Source organism: Accipiter gentilis, chromosome 15 (genome assembly GCF_929443795.1).
Source record: "Accipiter gentilis chromosome 15, bAccGen1.1, whole genome shotgun sequence".
Taxonomy (NCBI): Eukaryota; Metazoa; Chordata; class Aves; order Accipitriformes; family Accipitridae; genus Astur; species Astur gentilis.
The window spans coordinates 14,015,617-14,038,795 of record NC_064894.1 but is presented as its reverse complement, the minus strand read 5'-3'; positions in this window follow the sequence as shown (position 1 = coordinate 14,038,795).

Below are 23,179 nucleotides of genomic sequence, written 5' to 3'. Positions count from 1 at the left end.
TATTAAAAGCTAGAAAAATATCATCACAGCACTATGCAAATCAAAATCATATTTATCTCCACCACGTAAGCCAAATTAGCTAGGAAAAAAAAAAAAAAGCAAGCAAGGAAGAATGGCTCAGATCCTCAGACACATAAACAAATGGATAACTGCCAAGTTCAATGGAGTTCTATCGTTTGAAAAGCCAGCTCTGGATGTTTTCACACCCCCCTGTAAATTTACTATTTGCTAGTCTGTCAGCAATTACACATGTGTAATTCCATTTTACATATATTTTTTAGTGACAGCTTAAAGTCACATAGCTATGAGCATTGTTTTTGCGTGCCACACTGAGCATATTTTTTGTGAACTGAACTGAAATGATATCTTATTGGACATTGGGTTTTGCTATTATTATTAGGCACACACCTCTTCACAGGCTGGCTGGCTAGCAAAAGAAATGACAACATTAGTCTTTGTTTCTTGTCAGCATAATCCTGCCAAAATAAAATTACTACATTGCTGGACTTTTGTGACTAATGTTTTTGTTTTAATCTGAGTTTTCAATCTGTGTTTCTTATCCATTTTGGCGAGCCTTGAACCCAATATTTAAGTTTGTATTTTCCACTTTAAAGAGTATTCTCCTATTCTCCTGCTTAAAAGAGTACCCATTCCTTCAGAATGAAAATTTATATTAAATTCTTAATGGCATATATTTTTAAAGAAATATACTGTCTAATGGCTTTGTCATGTGTTTGCTTTTTCTCCCTTATGAGTGTTTCGGATCAAATTAAATGCCTGATATGAAGCATACTGAAATCAAGCCCTAAGTCTTCTAGTAGACATAACATGATTGTTGGAAAAGTTTTGATGAAAATTCTTAGTAGAAAACACAGTAGAAAGTGAAGTGCAGAGGATCATTGAAAGTTTGTTACAGATGAAGAGACTACTTCAGTAGTTTGATTTCAAAGAACCAGCGCTCTGCTTTTACAATTATATTTTTTTCTCATTGTAGTTACACATCATCTTGTACAGTATCTTTGGCATGGTTAAAGATCGCAGATATGGTGTATTCCTCAAAACAAATGTCTATGCTAAGTGACAGTAGGAATTATTGGTTAGCCATTACAAAAACCTTTTGATTACAGAAGTATATGCTTTGGCTGCGATTTCTAGAACTAAGTACCCTTAAGGGATGTGATTGCAAATGTCAGTTGAGGTATGACAGATAGCTTGTAAAAACATTTATCAGTGTTCCATGTTCTACCGCTCTTCATTATGTTTAAACTAAAACTCTACAAAGATATTGCATGACAGTCCACATATTTAAAGGTGGTTCCCAAAATGTTAGAGATGAAATAACATTTCTTCTGAGCAGGTACATATGCTTTGAGATTTGTCATATGATTGTGATGAAAAAGGATAGAAAAGATAAGGAAAATAAGGTTGGAAACTAAATACATTTTCCCAAATTAATGTGTCAGCCATTACAGAATTAGTTTCTATGGCCCAAACACAAGATTTATTATTGCCTACTTGCATGCAAAAAGTATAAAGGTGTTACTGATGTTCTAGGAAGAAGACAACAGTTATGTTGTATATTCTAGAAGATTAAAAAAAAAAATCCTAAGCATAAACTATTCTGAAAAAAACACCTTTGGAAGTCTCATAAGAAAGTCTGGTATATTTTTCTGTATCCATATGATGTAGTAGAAAAATCTATAAATGCCAACAAATATGAGAGTAATATTAATAAAGACTACAGCCTATACTTCTGACTACCTTTCCTTTGAAAATCTTTGGCATATATGATATAAACTAAACTTACAGTTGCAGCACTGCTAGAAATAAGTCAAAAGCACTGTTAAGTTTTACATTATGCATCTGTGACCCAAGTAAATACCAAGTTAAAGAAGAAGAACCATTTCAGAAGTAGAAGCATGAAAAAAGTTGAAAGTAAGGCATACTATGTTTATGGAATGGAATTCAAAATACCAGCTAATTCCCATACTAGTCAGTTCACTTCTCATGCAGCAGCAAGACAAAATACGTCCCATATAGTCAGTCTATATGTTCTTATTCACATGTGACTTAATATTTTCATAGAACAATGTTATCAGCTCACATGGCCTCTTTCCAGTCTGTGTCTAACTGTTCATCAAATTTGTCATGTACATCATGATCCACCAACCACTCTTTTGTCAGGCAGAGATTGTGCTGAGAGATAAAATTGCTTCAGACTGGCATTGCAAGGGATAAATAACAGATAGAAGTAATGGGTCTTAGGACACTTTATTTCTTCCTGGTGGGGAAACGACTGTTACCATGCTGCTTGCCAGATTGAGAGAAAGAGAAGCAAGGTAGCTTGCATTCCTCTGATCTATTCTTAAAGATGACAAAACCTCAAAATGAGAGTTTTGTTAATATATTCACCATTCATTTACCTTTCCATTTTGAGTTCTTGAAAATATTGGTGAAACTGGCTCCATTTGAAATGAAACCAAGTACAGATATTGGAATTAGATGCAAGTTTAGGCTGAAGCAGGCAGTCAAAAGCTTGGTGATATTCCCACTGCCTAAACTTGAATTTCCAGCTTCAGCACAAAACAGGATGAAAACACATTGCTTGTTTGTCATCTGCAATCCTAATAGCTCTTCTGCAAGGAAGGAAGGAAGGAAGGAAGGAAGGAAGGAAGGAAGGACACATAGCTCCTTGCTTTAAACCAACAGGCTTATTTATAGAGTAAGACTCAAATACATTCAATATAATTTTAGTTACTCAAGTGAAGTAGTCTAGAATTCAGGAAAACTGGATTGATGAATTCTGGCTGTTCATGCCTCCAATGATTACAGAAGAAATGTAAGCTAACTACGATCTTAATTGTACCTGAAAATTATGTTTCTTTGCATAGCGGACCACTGGTTTTAACACTAATGACTGGATTTCTGAATTCCCTGTGTTCTGGGCTGTTTAGTGTCCAGGAATTTGAGCTGGTGGGGACAAGCACGAGCCTGGCATGTCCTGGAAGTCTTAGAAGCAGTTCATTCACAAGGTAGAGGTGCTTTGGACATGTGTTTAAAGCACGTTAAAGTTGTTGTGCACATGCAGACCAGCTTCACCATCCAAGTAAAATGTCTTTATCAAATTTTAGACAGAATTCTAGGCATCCTGGTCTCCTTGTGTATGTGAAAAAGAGAGGCTCTGCACATTTGAAGAGTCTTTAGATGGAATGAATACAAGTCCAAATTTCTACTCAGGAAAGCGTATCTGAACTTAAAGAAGTTAATTTATGGTTCATGCATTATAGGATCAGAAGGGACAGTTAAAATCATCTAGTTGGATTGGATAGACATTTGGATAGAATTTGGATGAACAAATTCCTAGAAAAAAATAAAACCAAAACAACTGAATTTTTGGTCATGTAGAATCCAGCAAAATCAATTCATAAATTATTTTAATTGATAGTAAGTCTTGGTATACTTTTAATATCAATTTTATTCAGATCCTGTTCCAGTTACAGTCTTGTTTACTATACTGAGGATCTCTGTGTTATCAAACTTTTGTTTCCCCATAGCTCCTCAATATCTTCTTTGAATCTTGAATCTCAGAATGGACACAATATTCATGTAATGATTCCTTCATTGCCAAAACTACGATATTATAAACTCCTTATTCTTACATAGTCTACTTTGTCTACCCTAAGGATGTCTATCTAAGTGTAAGATTAGCTTTTAGTCACAATGAGGCACTGAGGTAATTTCCAACTGATTATTCCCCATGGCTAAATAATATTATATGAAATCATGCAATTTTATATTAAATGACATTACAAAGCTGGAACCTGACCCATTTTGAGTAAGGGTAGCAGAATTTTACCTCCAAATAAATTTTAAAAGTCAAACAAATTGACTTCATATATTGTCCCACAGAGTGAAATCTGACATCTTAAGGTCAGTCTCTGGCAATCAGAACATGAGGATACAAAGGCAATTTAGTATTCATGTTTTACATTACCCTTAGAAAATACATTTCTTTTTACAGCCAGATAAGGCCCTATAAATCTTAGAGACTGTGTTTTAGTTGAAAAATTAAAATCCTTAAGGAACTCTTTGACAAGGAACAAACCCAACAAAAACAAATGAATAAAGCTAAAAAGATTAAAATAATTTGTTTATGAATAACAAAGCACGCTAGCTCCAAATGGTGGCAAATACAATTCTCTTTTATGTAAAAGGGCACAGCATAATTCAAGTGTATAATATTTGCAACAGCTGTGTCAAATGGCCCACAAACAATTCTGTCGTCACCTCTTTTGTTTCAGTTCCTTTTCCACCTTTAGTTGAGCAAAGATCACAGAGATCTGTTGTATACCAAATCGAGGGGGGAGGGGGGGGGGGGACGACGACCAAACAACCAACCAAACCTGGCACAAAAATTGAAAAAAAGTGTGAAATGGAAGAAAGCTGTCATTTATATGCATCATATTTTTCTTTTGCCATTTACATGAAGTAAGTAAAGTAGCAGTCAAGAGGGTATTTTTTTCTGGGATATCTAATGTACTTGGAAGCAGACATTTTGTTTTACATCACCTCTAAGTTGCTACTCCCAGGTATAAAAATAGAATAATATATATCTTCAGAAATCCTCCTCCCCACTCCCCCTGCCAAAGATATTTAATAAGACCAAAAATATTATTAAATATGTGCATGCTGAAAACCATTTGTACTTTTATGGAAATTAATATGTCTCTGAAGAATGCAACTTATTCATTCTTGACTACCATCTTTGTCACCTCATATGTTATCTAGCTCTCTCAGCATAAACAATTCTACAGGGTTCTCCCATTAAGCTATTCGAGCTTTTAGATTCCTAGATTTTTTTTAAAATAATGACAAATCATAGAGAGTGCTTGACAGCTATAAATAAAAAGCATTCTAGAAGCCTACCTTATTAACTTACAGACTTTCACATATTTATCTCTTGTATCGATACTTACTTTATAAAAATTAAGAGAGGTTTGAACACTCTTCACACAATTTTTTACTTGAGTGGTTTGAGCCCAGTCTTAGATCAGAAGAAAATCTCTACACTTGCCCAAAATCAAATATTCCAACCACATGATTTTGAGATTGTATCTATCCCATTGACCCAGAATAGCAGAGTGAGGACTGTTATATAAATTTCCTCCTTTTCAAGTGGTTGCTATTTCCGTACACATCTTTTTTACATATGCTTACATTTCCTTTCTTTCACAATCCTTTAGTTTCTTTCTAATTACACACATAGGAATGACACTGAGGCCCTAAGTGTGGTACTACGGGGTTCCTAGATTGTATGTATTGGGAGCTAAAATTATGTAGAAAACATAAATCAATTCTCTATACTGTTGATGCATTTCACCCATAATGCTCCTGAGTCACAACATCTACTGTTCAACAGAAATTGCTGGTCATAGGCTTTCTTCTTCACCTCAGTTCACAGCACAAAATCTATTTTCTTTGCTCTATGTAAAGGAGTAGGTGAATTTCACCTTATTGCAATATCTATTCAAATGACGTTTGGTGTGATACTAGAGTAATTGTCTGTGCAAGAATACAAAAAGAAGTACAATTCAATGACCATTATCATTGGAGTAATAGTCTCCAATTCCCATAAAACCTGGTCCAATATATAATAGACCATTATGATAATGATTTTTGTGCTAACTTGGCTCAAATCACAAAGCTAAGTCTCTGCATAATGTTTGGATTGCTATAGTATACTAAATTCTTTTGCCTGAGGCAGTTACATATTCCAAAATATTATTGTGCTCATACCTTCCTTATTGGTCAGCCATTTGTGACAAAAATATTGACAAATGAGGTATGTTTAGAAGCTAACTCCATTGACCTATTGCCCTAAAACAGGAGGGGAAAATAAAGTTATAATCCTAACTCTGGACCGTGCTGATATTTAGGGCACATGATTACATTTGAAGTAGGTAGTTGTATTTTATACTCACAGCTTAAGGCTGTTTTCACGTATGAGGATGCAGTTGTCAAGAAAAAGCAAAAAGAAATTGTTATGACCGGTTTTGGTTTTGCTGACATTGTTTTGCAATATTGTCATACTATGAGAACATGAAAGGCCTCTTCTAAAAAGAGTCCATCTTTGGGGATTCTGGAGGATGGTGAAATTTTTATGACAAGCTGCATGGGAGATGCGCACTCACTCTGGGACTAAACCAGAAGGAAGGCTGAATTGTGTGCCTGTTGTGGTTGTGATGTCAAAGGCTGCAGAAGCTCACCTTTATTATATGAACACAAACTAAGTTTATGCAGGTCCATTTCTTAGTGTTGTGTGGCAAGACTTGGCGTATCCTGGTTGGCTTTATTCTCTCTTCCAGGTGAATACATGCTATCCAGACACAGCATTTTTTAGCCACTGGATGAGATTTCTGTGCAAATATACTAAGCTTAAGGTGTTGTGCATGATCCCTATTTTACACACCAGGATAACAGGGATTACACAGTTTGAGAAGGTTACCTTTGGGCTTCCTACCTTTGCATGAGGAAATTTTCCAGATCTTATATCGACTTGTGCTAATGTCCATTTCCATCAGTTTACACAGCAACTCAAATAGTCTTACCTTAACAGCCCTTTATCCTTCCTTAAAAGATTCGTAAAATCATAAGCATTTTAGAACACTTTTTCAGCAGTTGTTTAAAATAGATTTTAAATTATTTAATTTGTTAAAATGGCTTCTTAAATGCTGAGCTCATTTTAAATTATTTTGGAATAGGTGAGAACGGGGCGCTTGGGACTTTGTAAGATGCATGAAGGTATTTGTATATTGCAGTGTTAAATGTTACATTGTCCAATATACATCTGTTCCAGCTACCTAAATCATTCATGCTATCGAAATTGGAGTCCAGGTTCCCCACAACATATATGAGAAAATTCAAACTCTTCAGAAATGGAACACAAGAGTCAAGGAACTTTTAGATCCTGTCATGGTTTTCTTCCACTACCCCACTCACGCCATAAGCAGAGTAATATGTGAATAGATAGAACTGAAACATAGTTTTGGATACTTTTATTAAGCTTCAAAATATCATAACAAAGAGCTCTGCTTATATACACTGTTTGACAGTACTGATGATTTGACTGATGCTGATCTAAGCTTGAGAAGAGAGTTGATAATGAAGACAGTGAAGTGATATTCACTGACCTCGGTGAATCTCTGAGGTCAGCCCTTTATTTACAGAGTTGAAAAATGTATAATGGATTGAAGAAATTCCTAGAAATTTATGAATAACTGTGGGATGGAGATTGGTAGTAGTCTGCCAATCATAGTATAAGTTCTTGGAAAACCCTTGATGGGTAGACATGTACCATCTCCTCTTTTATCTGACACTTATGATGAAAAACATTTAAATCCTATTAAATCCACAGTTTCTATGAGACAGCCAATCATACAGCATGCAAAAGCAATTGACAGGTTAATTATTCAGGGTTTGAGTATTTGAATCACATTTTCTTATGTCAAGTTTAAACTACTTTCTATTTAGGTAATTATGTTGGCAACTGACAGGTTGAGAAAAAAAAAATAACAAAGAAAGTATTGTAGAAATGTTTCCTAGAGAAACAAATAATTTAAAGATGCACACTTTTTGTTGTATGTAAAGTATACTATTTGAGATTAATGTATCCTAAACTTTTCATCTGTTAATATGATTAACGGAAAATAATAATTGAGGCTTCATTCAAATGGAAATGGAACAAGAGAAAAGGTCCAGTAAAGCTGTGGGCAATACAGTGATTTTTCTCATCCTCACAGTTAGATGCACACAGGGCAATTGTATCATGTTCCTCTTATGAAATAATATTTGAGTTATATAGCTGCCTGTCTTCTGAAATATGTGCAACAAACAGTACCAAAATGACCATGACCTCATTCCAGTGAGGTGAGGAAGTATCATTTCTATTTTATGGCTAGAAAAGCTGAGACAAGTGTAGCTGGAATATGTTTTGCCCAAGGTTATGGTGGAAGTGTATGTGCAAGGTAGATATGGAAACCAGATCACTTGATTCACAGTCCCTTTTATTATCCAAAATCTCACTTTATTGTTTTTTAACAGTATTCCTGTAATCTTCTATTGACACATATACAAAGTACTATTATCTGAACAAAGAAATTACATATATACATTTGCTGTACAGTGAGTTGTTATTTTCCTCTGGTCTTGGAAATATCACTTAAAATTGTGCCCTTATTTGTCCTGTTATCCTTTTGAATAATTTCCAATTATTTTTAGTGACTCATTCAAGATCATCATTATTGACACATAAAGGGATCTTTTTGCCCATATCATCAAGAGGTATCAAAGGGAAATATATGTCTACAATGGGCAAAGCCTATGGCTCTACACATTCACATGCAGAAGTTTCACTAGCAATTTGGGTTTTTTATTGGTTTGGTTGGGTTTACTTGTTTGTTTTTTTTTTTGTTTTTTTGTTTTTTTTAACATTGTGAGATATGGCTTTATTATCTCTCTGGTCTGAAACCTAATTAGATTGACACAGACACTGAATGTTTTATGAGACCATTTTTTTGGCCACAGAAAACTGTGTGGGGTGAAAATAACGTATGGGTTAATTATTTCCCTAAGATATGAATCAAGCAGTGCAGTCAGCACAGGTTCTTTCTGATCAAATATTCCAGATTCTGAAGCCTTAGTGACAGTCTGGGTGTTAGTTTTTCTATTAGTATAATCAGAACTGTCTTTTGGGGGGGGTTCAAGTTTATCCTGCATTTTTCCAAGAAGAAAATTTAAAGTCAATAATTACATTAACTTTATAGGTTAGATGACTGACTAGTATAAATACATGTATGAGTCTGTGTACTACACTTACAATATTTTATAGAGTGGAGGGTAATAAAACCAAGAATGAATTAGAGAATTTGTGAGTTAGAGACATTGACATTGGCCTTCATATGTGAGTAGCTCTCAAAAAATAACTTAGTTACAACTTCTTTATGTGATATTTAGGCAACTTTTTTTCACAGGTTCTTAGACTGATAGCATAAAAACTGTGTTGTATGGGGATATATGAAGTTTCATAGTTGGTTTTAATGCTCTCAAGCTTGGATATATTTATTATATGGTATTTGTATACCACAGGTCTTTTCAGATTGGCTTATTTCCACAATAAAGTCTTTCCACCTGCCAGCAAATAACTTACATTCTCTGCATTCATTTGTATGCTTTCACAACTATCCTACATTCTAGACATTTTATGAATTTCCTCTTCTTTCCTGAATGAGCAAACACTTTGCAAATGCTACACGCCATTCATTATCTACTAGATTGTGGCAGAATGGTAATAACAGCTGCAACCGAGATGGAAAAATAGTTTCCATTGTAAGTCCCTACATTCAAATGACCATTTCCTAACAAATATCCTCTCCTTAAACTGCCTTTGCCATTTTTGGTACTTACTGGAAGATTTTATTTTCCTTGAACACAACAAAGAGGAAAAGTGCTCCAAAAGTTGACTCAGCTGTTTTTTGACATAGTTGAAACTGCCAATCAGTTAAGCCATTTTTCTCAGATGTAGTATGAAAGTTTTATTTCTGATGTCTACATTAGTGAATAATGAGGTACCATAGGAGCATAACCAAAAAGTGTTGTCCAGACACATTTCAGCAGGTTTTACTTTGGACTAGCAATAGTCAGGTCCTGAAAACTGAGCACTCATTAATGTTAGATGCATTGCATAAGCTCCTTGATTGCATCTTCTGGTTCAGTTTCATTGAAATGAAATTCCATTCTTGTACTATAAGGCTGCACTCTGATGACAACTAAAATATAGCAAATGGAGGAGGTTTCCTTCAATGATACATGTCTCACTCAAACTAAAATGCAAATGTAGGTACACTGTTCCTTTCCCCATATAAATTAACAGCACCTTCTATCTGCTCTATTTGAAAAAACTATACAACTTCATAAAAGCAGCAGTATAGCATCACGAGTTAATTTGAAGATTAGGTGGTGAAAATAATCATTTTTGGGAAAGGAAAAAGCCAGCTGTAATTCAACCTGTTAGTTCTGGTTTGTGTAATGCTTTCTGTATGGCAGGGATGGGGTGTAGGTTTACTAGGCATGGTACTAAGTTGGCTTTTTGCCTTCATTGGCTTCCATTTTATTTTGTTTTCCTGTATTGGATTTCGATCATGCTATCATCCCTGTTTTCACCACTTTACCATATCCTTTTCTCCACTTCTGCAGAGAAGTGTCAGTGAGGTGCTGGCAATATTAACAGGGCTTCTGTAACAGAGCGGGAGTGGGAAACAAAGCAAAGGTGAAGAATGATGTCTATTCCCAGGTGAAGATATTGAAGCTGGTTTCTCCTCAAACGCAACTGACATTTACAGGAGAATTAGCTAATGTCTTCCTTTCTCTGTTCTCCTAGGAACAGCATCCATTCCAACAGCACAGGCCCACATGAAGAAGTTTAATGCCTCAAATAATATTCAGGAAAAGTCTTAAAAAATACACTACTGTTTTTAAAATGAACTTTAAGAAATGAAAAGAACATTAGTAGTGACTCCTATACGGTGTGAAATAATGTCCTTGCCTTTTCTGGGAGAGTAGGGCTGGAAGGAGGAATGAGAGTATTAAGTCAAGTTGTATATAGCAGCCCTGCAGTGGTAAATAAAAAGGAGCGTTAAAATACCTGGGTTTCTTTCAATCCAGTCACTGAAAGCAAGAACAACTTCTATTTCTTACTTTAGTAAGCTCCATTTACCAGTATTTTTTGATGACTACATACTGACTTAGTCTATGGTCTTGGATGGGCGGACAGTGGGATAGATAGCTGAAAGGATGAAAACCAGGTCTCCTGGACACATGGGAATAATTTGCCACTGAACACCTTTGTACTAAGTTTCACTTGATACTAGAACTGCTCAGGTGTCACTTAACAAACACTGCCTTTCTATATTTTTGTGGGACACATAAACAGGGCTTGCATTGTTTCAGTGCTGGGAAAGCGTGCTGTGCGAAATCAACCTGCATTTCACACCTTTGACCTTAATAGTATATTACATAATTCTTCAGTTACCACATGCCACATATAGCTCTAAAGAACCTTCTCAATGCAGTAAATCCTATACTGTGTGTTCCAGTACTTGTATCAGTTACGCTTATGTATTTCATGATTGAGTCACCTCCAACAAATCTGAATATCTAACATAATCTTTTTTCTGGTGAGTTTGATGTTCAGTTTGATCACAATACTCTGAAAAACAAAATAATAATATGATAATAGTGTGGAGGCTCTGCGTACCATATATATTTAATAGCATACATATATAATTTAAATGCTTTGCCACAAACTAGAAGTTCCCTACATTGCATTTCAAGCACAGATATGACCCATTGTCATGCATAATTTCAATAAGCCTATACTTAAGAAAATGTTTCAGTGATCTTTGGAGAACATGAGGGGAGAAATCCTGGGCCTGTGAAGATTTTTGGGTATGTGCTTGAACTCATGCTATTTGTGATGTTCAGCCTGGTGCACCACTGTCTTGTCCATTTACATTGAGTGCCATGCCTGATATCAGGGGGATAAATAAATGATCCCTGATTTCATCATGCAACAAAGCTGATGAGATCTGTAAGTAGTCTGAGCTTCACCTGCCCTTACTCTGTAAAGAGAAACATTGGACACTACAGACTGCATGGAGGAAAAGTGAATGCAAACATTGTGTCTACATTAGCAGGGCAAAAGAAGTAAGTTTTGAACAAAGCAGTTAATGCTTGGGATTTGATATGCATACTGTACACACTTGGGTGAATTTAATTTCATTTTACTCTAGTCTGTTTCCAGGGACTGATGTCTATTAGCAGACAGAGAGCATTTAGGTGCACTCGTGGAGCACATCTTCTGGTTTAATTTCATCAAAAAGGAACCCAGGTTGTGATCTCTGAGCCCGTGCTAATTTATATGTGCAATAACAAGCAGTAAGTAGGATTATCAGGAGACTTGAGTGAAAACTGCAGTTCTGATTAAAACTAAAATGTTAATGTAGACAACAACATGAGACTAAGCAAGATTATATACTGCTTTTAGAATCAACTGGATTACATACAGCACAGATTTAGCTTAAGGGTCTCAGCAAGTGGTGTTGGTTACTGTCAATACTGTTAGGCAGGCTGTGCATACCCAGTTCCAGTTAAGAGCCAGAGTGAGTATAATCAGACAGGATTAGGAAAGTCACAGCACACATTTTTGGCATACTTTCACTTTTTCATCCCTGATTCCAAAATGATAGCTAATACAACCTTTTTGCCTTATATTTTACTCTGTCATTCCTTTTGGCCCACTGCCTGTTCCTTAATAAATGCTGATTTTAAAATGCAAAATTCTTTCAATGTTCTGGATTTTGTTTTCTTCAATAAATTAATTTCTTACTTCCTCCTCTGACAACCTGAATGCAGGAAGAGAATTCAAGACAAAATTTTAGTGTCTGTAATATTGTCTTCTGCTGGAGATTGCTGTGCACACATTTACCAAAGAGTAGCACACTGAACTACCAGCTAGCCTCCCTTATGAAAGGAGGGCTTTGTGAATTCTTTTGTTCCTAACTGCAGGTGCTTCTAGCTCTGAAAAGATCCTGTGATCTGATAGCTGTTTTTCACGTTCTGTGATCACGGGCAGCTTGCATAATACAACAAAGGTGGAAGATTGTTGCCTTCCCCAGGGTTGCTTTAAGTTACAGACCTGATCTCTTGACCTTTAATTTCAGCAAGTTAGATTGCTCGAGGAACCCTGGTGTGCATACTTGGAGCTAGTGTAGCATTTTGCTGTTCAATTTATTGTAAGTGCGTGCTTTAACACTGACATAGTTTTAGAAGAGCAACAGTTTCTGGGGATCTCCTGCATATGACAGAGTTAAGGAATAAAGAGCAACTGCCAGCACAAAATAACCCCCAGACTCACAGTACGCCATGGGCTACAAAATATTCTGTTATGGATATTATAAATGCTGATGTGTCACAGAACAATGGTGCAAATGTCAGAGGCTGTTTGTGTTATACACCCCCAGTAAGGCACTGTGCAGTGATAAGACCCAAGCAAAGGGCAGTAGAGCTCAGAGAAGAGAGCCCAAAATAGAGGTTAGGAATAAATTATAAAAATAAATGACTTTTTTCTTTGGTTTAGCTTAGCAGATGAATAAGAGAACAGTAACAGCAACAAACAAGACAGATCAAAATAAAGCATCCCTCACCAAACCTTGTTGGTTTTCCACTTGCTTGCTTGCTTTTTTTTTTTTTTCCCAAGTAAATGAAAAACCTCCCAGTTCAAGGTTCAGCAATGCATGCTGTCCAGTGCAAAATGTTTTTTCTGACTTGTTGTGAAGAAGTAGCAACAAGAGACTGAGAGCAATCCAGTTTAGATTACCTCATAATACGGTGGTTAGTATATTCTCCTGATGGTAGAGTTGAGCTCAGAAGTGCAAGGAACAGAATTTGGATGATTGCAGTGGTCACCGGACTCCTGAGTAAGAGAAGAAAGGTTTATGCCCCCTTCTGAACATCTGAACCCACGTCTTCACTTTGCTGAGAAACCAGAATGTAGAATGTTCTGAAAATACCAAACTACGTTTTTAAGTATTTTCTAAGCATTTCACTGCTATTCTTAATGTATTATAACTGCAGTTTTTCGCTAGAGAATGATTCACCAAATGAAAATGTTTCTGGTCAGGAACCCTTATGGTATGTCTCACTGTCTGCTCACTGGAAGGATTGGTGACCCACCAAGAGATCAGCAGAAACTGCCCAATAGCTTACAGCAACAGAATGACAAACTAGCTGCAGTGAACAGCAGTAGTGAACACAGCAGAGTTTTTCTTAAATTGAACTGCTGGCAACAGTGGAATAAAAATCTAAGTTTAATCCATATTAATGACTGTGAAACATTCCTATACTATGGTGTGGCAAAAGCACCAGAACTACAAAGGGAGATACAATGGGACATAGAAAATGGTATAAATGAGTAAAAAAGGCTACAATTATTTACATTTTTAAAAGCAGTTTGAACCAAGGAATGGTAACTGGAAACAATAGTGAGATTCACTTCAGAACAGCCTTAATTTAGACTAAAGGATTTATGCAGATGCACCCACAAAGACATTGAGATTAATATCGTTCAGCTGCCCCATTAAACATCCTTGCATTATGTGGTGCTCCATGGACAAACCTTGACAACCACTCAACTCTGCATGACAAAACCAGTTGTCTAAATCATCCCATCTTGCTTCGGAGCTTGTGCATCTTGCATTATACTGTGTAGTGTAGTTTGACCACTTACTTCATAGGTAGCATGATTTAAAGCATTCAGCTATGAAAATATCAAGCGACGTTAATAGCAATTATTTTAGCGATAATTTACTGAAAGCAAACAATAGAAATCTTGGTGAGGCTACACTACCCGTCTGCATCCTCCTGCTGTTCCTGGTAGATTTACAGTCATGAAGTCTCTCATGCATTCTAGTAGAGAAAGGAGGTTGCACTTTGTGTTTTATTTTTTACAGATCTTATGTATGTTCCCTTTTTTGTGTCTGCTCTTTTTTTTCCTTTTTTTTTTTTGTTTTTAAGTCTAAATCTTGGAGTCAACAGATTAGGTGTTAATCCAAGCTTCTATGTAAAAATTAAGGTTCTAGTCCTCATGGTTCTGAGGCAAAACTTGAAAACATGACTTGAGTGCAACTCAAAGCCAGGTGCAAAGGAAAAGCACAGCTTTTATTATGTGTGAAAAAAAACCCTAATTGGATTATCTGTCTTATTTATATCTAAATGAGGCAATGTGTCAAATAACTATCTACAAATACACACACAGCACACTGATTCATTTTTGCAGGTGTTTACTTAGTCCCTTGAGTTTCTCAAGCAGATCCGCATTTGTAAAGCAAAGCTCAAGTTTCTGAATGTTAATTTAATCAGACTACTCACAGTTTTGTCTTTCACATCACACAAAATGAAAACTTGTTTGTGTTTATTCTGAAGAAATGCAGTTTCTAAGGAGTTAAAAAACAATAATGAAAAACAACAGGGGTTGGGTTTGTGCTTTCATCAGTTTGTTTTCTATTTGTTTTGTACTTCCAGTGGTCACCAGAAACAGAAAGATTTGTCCTGCAGTGGTAAATCAGTCTAGCTATTACTGTTCTCATTGTATTACTCTTTTAATGTTGAACTAACACTTTAAAAATCTTATCCACAATCCAGCTGCCAGCACACTGGGATGCAAGCAGCACAAAGTGGAAGAAATATCAAGCTTTCTTGTGCAATTGAGAGTTCTCCATTGGATCCATATGTCACATATATAAACTGGGACACTTGCTCAGACTTTAAAATGTTGCAGTGTTATTAGTCTTCTCAATGTGAATTAGTTACATCTGACTGGTGAGCAATATCAGCTATCCTCATTTTGTTTTCAGTAGAAATCTTCTTGTCTGGTGATCTTAATTCTGAATTTTTAGCACACCCTTGAAGTCCCATTAAAGTGTTGATGTTAGAAGAAATTTTTAGTCAGCTCACAGTGGAAAATAGCCAAAATGCCAGCAGTACTTACATCCACAACACTTATTTATTCTAACCAAGGATGAAAGGGTTTTCATCTTCTGCTGAATTATTGTCCTCTCATTTTCCAATTAATTAAAAAACTAAATTAAAAAAATAAATTGCAGCAGTATTCTTATTATTTTCCAGTGACTCTGTACAACTCTGCCTAGTTCTGTCAATGAAGACAAACTGACTTGGGAGGGTCTGACTGTCTCTGAAACAACCAATTAAGTCACCCCTGTGTTGTTTAATAAAGACAAAATCAATGTCAGAATAGCTTTTGAGAACAATGCTGAAACACAATGTTCATTCTGACAATAAACTTTCAAGTATTGAGCTGAAGAATAATGATCTCTGGTAAGAAAAGTTTGTGTCAAGAAATTTATATTTCTATTTTAGCACCTGAACATATCCAAATGTTCTTGTCATTATACAAATATAGATATTTGTCAATTCTTATCCCAGAGTGCTCTAATCCTTCCTCTAGCACAAAACTTACCATTTGATCATTAGTAGCTTGCTGTGACTCCATCTCTTCTGAAAAATGCCCATAATAATATCTAAGAAAAGTAAGTATGTATTATCAGAACTGAAGACAAGTGAGAGACTCCTACGATTAATTTTTTTGTGAAGTTCAAAAGTATTGTGCATAACAAGTTTTAAGAAAAAAATGATAAGTATTTCTTTTTATTGCCTCCACGGAAAACTACAAAATGATAAAAAAAGAAGACAATAACGTTACCCAAAAAGAAATATTTTATTTTACTTAAAAACAAGAAAGAGGTTAAAATTCCAAGCTGTAATATGGATTCAAAATCTTTTTTCAGAATTGTTCCTCATTTTTTTAAAATAATTTTCAACAATATTTCTATACCTGACTTTTTTTTTAGAAATCAAAACATTAAATCAAATAATTTAGAGCTCTACTTAGCACTGATTTCAGTCATAAGAACTTGTCTTGATTAAGACATGATATTAAATTTCACTCTGAAACCAGCACTTTTCAATGTGAATAAGCATATCACAAACCTGATTACTACTTAGTAAGAAATCCTCTGACAGTGTAAGTGCTTGTGATTGATCTAATTGATCCATGACCCTTAACTTTCATAAGAGTCTAACATCCTTTGTCAGCTTCTCCATACAACTGTAAATCAGTCAATAGAAAATTTATTTGATTTATCTGTACACTTTATTTACCTTTACTATTAAACACTGAGGCCTTCCCATCCAGGTGAATGACCTGGAGACTATATATCTGACTGATATATCATGTCTTGGATTTAATCATCCAGTAGTGTGGTGTTCTCAGAATTTCCCAATAAATTTCTCAACTCAGCCTCTCTCAGTTCCGCATGTTCCTTTTCCTGGACATGAGGATAGGAACCAAAGCTAGTTCATGTGCATCCCAACGGAAAAGTGTAGGATTCATTATTTTGCTTACAGCTGTACAATTTCTGTGACCTCTAATTAGCTTGTAAAGCAGTGAGAGTAATTTCTGACCCTAGATATTACAAGTGGAAAAAAGCCTGTTGGTTCTTTTCATTTGTCCTCCTGTCACAACTACTTACATCCACTATAAAGTTAAATATATCAAGAAATAGGAATTTTTCATATGCCTGAGGAAAATGAATACAGCAGTTAAAGGATCTCATTGCTCAGAAGATTTTAATTTCAATATGTAAATCTCACCATTTCTAACTATGAATGTTTTCATCCTACTCTAGCATCCACCCTTTATCTGATATTTGTGCAGACCAAATAATATAGACTGAAAGCATATTTTTTTTACCTTCCTGGTAATTTTTTTAGTAAATTGTATACCAAAATTTCATTTTGTCTCTCTTCAACCATTTGGATTATCCTTTTCTAAACACTTATTTCATTACCAACTCACCAGTGCCAAGACTCGAACATATCCATATTTCCATCTGTTGCCTTTCAGATATATCTGTGTCATATCAAATGACGATAGTCAAATGTTTCTTTTAAAAAGATCCTCAGTGAAATAGTGAAAGTCCTTTTGTTTCAGTTTTGGCACCCCAAGAAGACTACCATAACAATCAGTATGGCTTCTATTTTTTCTAATTTCTCTTCAGCTAGTATTTTAGTTCATCTGTTTTGAGTCTCAGCTGAATATTCTTACTATGGCCTGAGTTTTCAAACCCTGAGCTGAGCTGTGCATTATCTGACTAGTCCCCTGTTAGTTTTAAAAGTCTGGCATTTTAGAGCACAGCGAAGGTGTTCATGACATTCATGTCTTGCTGTGAGTGAGTAGCACCAGGGCCTGTGACAGAGGACAAAATCGCTGGGTGCTTAATACATCTGCCCCCCCCCCCGAGACTCTCTGTAGGTGGTCAGCCATTCCGAATTACCTTTCTTGTCTGATTTTTCTTGCTCCTATAATACTCTAGAGTACAATGTTTCAAACCAAGTGCTCAGTCTTTGAGAGTGTCTAATAGCAACACCACGGGGTTATTAAACATAGATCTTAGTGTCAGAAGGGATCACTTTGGTCATTTAGTCTGACCTGCCACAGCACTAAGCTTAAAAGATTTCCAGGACAATTTCTTCTGCTGAAGCTACAGTCTGTCTCCTCGAAAGCTCATTAAATGCTCTTGACAAAAGCATAACCTAATGTTGAAAAAAGTATGCAGCAAATTGCAATAGCTTCTGGTAATATGAACTGTAGGCTTTTTTTTTTTTTCCTCCCCATGTTGTTCTCCTTGCCTGGTTATTTGGCATTCTGTTCCTACCTTTGCTTCATGAAATCTTTAGCCAAGGCCATGGTTCTATTTAAATAAAAATCACTTTCCATTTACTTTGACATTTTTGAAATTAGAATTCAGACTCTGAAATGAAGGTCCTGTCTTATGTCCTTTTTCTTGATTCTTAGCTTGTCCTTTATTTAGCTGCAGGCTAGAACATGCATAAAATTGCTTCACAGAGAAATTAGGGTTGGTGGGGTTCTGGAAAAACCTGACCACAGCTAGATTTCTGTTTCACAGCTCTGCCTTTCAGGTATAATTCCATACATCACTTGTGTGACTTATACATAGTGTACGTAAGTGATGTATAGACTCAATGAACAGACGGATTTGATATTCCAACATAAACCCTACTATGTACTTGACTAATAGGGCTATAGTAAAGTGTTTCTTTACCTTCGTACTTCTTTCAGGATCTGCACTTCTAAAGAGAGCTGTGTGTAAGTTTTAGTTCCAGGGAGCGAGCTGTGTTTGTCCTCAGACCCTTCGTCTGAATTGTCCTGCAAACAGCAGTAAGAACAGAAAACAAGATGAGTAGATGACAGTCTGCCAGTGACAGCTACCAGTTTTTTCTAAGCCGGTAATAACTAGAAACAGTCAAAGGCATAGAAGGGAATAATAGCTTTCAGATAGTTCATTCCTATACTTTAAAAACTGGCAGGTATAGGCCTACCTTGACTCTTACTTTGTTTTTAAACACACTCTCACCCACATTAAACCTAACCTGTATAATACTACTGAAGGCCTGTTACTGACTGAAGTCCTTGAACCTGTACAGGTTGTATAGGGTCTTCTGCGAGGAGCTTTAAAGAACAAGGCAAAAATGACAGTATAAAAATTATTTCCATTCTTTCCATCTCATATATTAATGTAGAGGGGATTCTTGAGCTAGCACCATATCATTTGGGTTGGTGTTTATAAGGGTACCTACTTCCAACAGTTCCAAAATAGTATGAGACACACCTGGCTTTCTCAACCTAAAAGACTCAGCAGAAAGGATTGTGTCTGACAGCTGAGAGACTAAAAATTATGAGATGGCTTGGAGATCAGCAGGGCAAAGGATACACTGACTGAGAAGTGTCTTTATATGAGGTATAATTTGAACTTTGTGTTAATTTTTTGGATGGTGGACAAGTAAGGCTACTTCAGCCTTCAAAACTTGGATTAAATTGGAACAGCATAGGAAATTTTCATTTGACTTGTTGTATTTGTACAAAAAGCCTACTGATAACAACTTACAGTAACTCTTTCCCCCTCCTAAACACAATTCTTCTCCTGTTTGTTAGCTTATCTACTATTATGGTTAAGATTTACTTATTAATTAAGCTTAATTTTGTCATCATATTACGCCTGAAAACATGCAGGCTTTAGACATCCTTCTGAATAAAGCAAGACTGATTTCTGGCTCTGAGACCAGATGGGACAGGTTGGTCATATCCACATTAGTGGCACTTAGTCCTAGACTCCTCTGTTACCCTACAATATGAATACTATTTTGTGCATTTGAGGTGGTTTAGAATTTCTAGTGATATAAGGACTGTGCTGCAGTCCATGGGAGCCATATTTTCTTAAAGCCAATGTATATGTTGCATATTTTGTAGAGCAGTTAAGAACATGGAAAGTTTGTGAAGGCTTCAGAGCCTTCTGGGCTACCACTGGAGGACCGTAGATAATAGTTTTGTCCATACAACCCAGAAGGCAAGTGTTGTGTAGACACTGAGAGTTCTAGCTGCCATAAGCCATACACGTCAGGAGACTTCTCAAGAGTTAAGTGATATGGACTTCCTCATGATGTCTCACAATAGCTGAGAGCCCCAATAGTGAGAGTTCTTAATTATATTAGTGAAAACAGAATCTGAAGTTCCCAACTTACAAGAAGCTAGTGGGACCTTTTCCTTATTCTCAAGTCCAGGCTAATTACTGAGCAATCTTAGAGTGCATCAGGCAATTTTTGATTTGCATCATTTCATATGAAAAACCTCAGAAGTTTCTGGATTTGTGCCAATGGAGAAAAATACATGTGATCTGAAACTTTCTGTGTGTACCAGCCTCTACCAAAAAAGTATTGATTTTTGTTTCCTTTAGCCTACATTTGATTGCTTAGTTCAACTCTATTCATATTCTTTCATTTTGTTATTCTTATTGCAGGATTATATTTTTATATTTTTGTATGTGTATCTAAAAAGTAGATTAACTTAATAAGGTATGTAAGCATATCATTTACACTTAACTATATGAGCATTACTAGTACAGTCAGACAACAGTACGTTGACTGCTTAGTTATTCAGAAATAGGGTGCAATCAAGTATGAAGTTTTCAAGCTGATACTCATAAAGGTTTTTTCAATTTTATTTTTGCAAGTAGTTATTCATCATATGATACACTCCATTAATTGAACCAAACTTTTCACTCTAGTATAGTTCATCAGGGTTTCTCACTGGACTTTTAATTTTATATTCAACTCAGCTTCCTAGACTGCTTGTTTGTTCATACACTCTCAAACAAAGCTTTTCAAATTATTTTCTTTCATGAAAAATCTGTGAGTTCAACCTAGGAAAATGTAAAATAACTGTGATGTACAGGACAATCATGGAAAAAACCCAAACTAATTTCTATGGGTTTTTTGATAGCTTACTGAATGAATAATAGACAGTAATGTGAATTATTTTTGCCCATTTCATAAAGTTGTGCAGGCTATGTTAGAAAATCTTGTAAATTAATTAAAAAAATTTACAGCAATCAGAACCATTTGCTGTTTGCAACTTGCAATTTGCAATTTTTGCAGAGTATGCACTTTTAATTTCCTCTTTACTTCCATGGTTTTTTTCTATTAAATCTGAATTCCTCCTTTTTCAACAATGAGTATTCTTATAGATTTTATTAGTTGCCTTAGTGGGCAAGTATTGTTCAGTTACTTATTCAGGACTTGAAGAATGCTACATCCTACGTTAGCCTTCCTGTGGGCATACTCTCCATTTCCATCCTGCTGGTTGATTCACAATAGTTGGATATTTCCACTGTCTATATCTATCATAATCCTGAAATCTCAGGCATTTTTGTCACATATTCAGGTCATAATTATTAATCAAAGTTTTGCACTCTCTATTTTTTGTAATTTTTCTTTTTTGTTTCTTAGTTTTCCTTTCACTTCTTTTGTGAAATACAGCCTCCTGCGTAATATAGCCTAAAGTAGATTCTGTAATGATTCAGGACCATCAACCAATGAATGTTCAGCCCAGTGTGGTGAACGCAGTGACTGGCATAATCAGTTATTCATCGGAGTGTAATAGACTTGTCATGCTGATTGATGCAACAAGATTTGTGATTGGTCAGGAAGTGCTTGGCTGTGATTAGCATGACAATTCTGTTCTAGCAGAATCAGTAGCAGCCTGTTGTGAACTTTGTTCACAAATCTTACTAAGATTTGTCTCCTGGTGTCAAATACATTACATGATATACCTAATGGATGTAAATTCTGTTATTTGAAAATTTAGAACTGATACTAGCAGTCATATTTGTTTTAAATAATTTTGTAAAGGGTCTTTTAGATTTTTGGAATATTTCTTTAGTTCTGTTTGCTCTACTGGACTAGATAACATATATGAATGACATTTTTAAAATGTCCCCTTAGTTGGCACTCCACAGATCTGGCATCAGGAGTTAAATGCACCACACTGTACGTTCATATATATCATGTAGGTATGAGTGAAAGAAAGTCACAGAAATCCCATGCAGAAGTTCTGACCTTGCTATATTCCTTTACTTCATTAAAATATGCAGGGATGATTTCTTCTTTAGTGTAGAGACTAAAGGCCATTTGGTTCTGAAGAAGAAGGGACGGGAAAAAGGGAAATTATTGGATGAAAAGATTCATGGGGAAGAAAAATGTTTCAAATAAAGAGGTGTCATCATCAGAAGAAAGACACACCCTCGCCCCAAAAGAACACTCACACCCCAAAATAAAACAAAAAAACCCAAACCCAAAATCAAGAGGAGTTTAACCATAGAAATGTAATATAGCAAATGCATTACTTTCAAGTATATAGAGATGAAAGCTGGCTGCTGTAAGATATGTGTGAGATTCCATAACTCTTCTCGTTAGTAAGTTATCAATGCTTTCTTACTAAGACATCTGCTGAATGCCCTACTTTCTGAAGCTTAGCTCTAAGAGCATATGCCAGACCTCAGAGCCTTCCAAGAAGTTTCACAGGTAAGTGATGGGCAAGAAACAGAAAGGTAAGACAGAAATACTCTTACTGCTTTTTTAAAAATTTCATTGTGATGGGTTTTGTTCGTTTGTATGTTTTTGTTTTCGTAATCAGTTTCCTCACTTTAATACAGTTTGACCATCATAAAACACACGAAATGCATCTGGGATCCTTTCTACTTATTTAATTGGGCCTTGCATTAATCCCATACTCCTAGGTTAGGTGAAATACCTACTTAGCTCCCGCAGCTAAGAAAATTGGAAATCCTTCATATGTGTGGCAAATCCAAGTGAAGAATACCTGCAACAATCTTCTCTTCAAGTTTGTTATCTAAATTACAATGTAGGCAAAGCAATGTAACAGAAACTTTTGCTACAGGTCTGATCATGGAAATGTCCAAGGCTAGGCTTTTTTAATTTAAGGGAATTAAGGACCCAAATCCAAGATAAACTGAAACCCAGATCCAATTGATCTATTGTCTCACTAAGGCTTCTCTTCAAAATCTTTCACTCATTATTCCTTGCCTACCTATTTTATTCAGACTGAATTCTGCAGCCCTTACTCAGTGAAAACCTCCATTACTGCTAAACTGTCAAGGCATCATGAAAAACA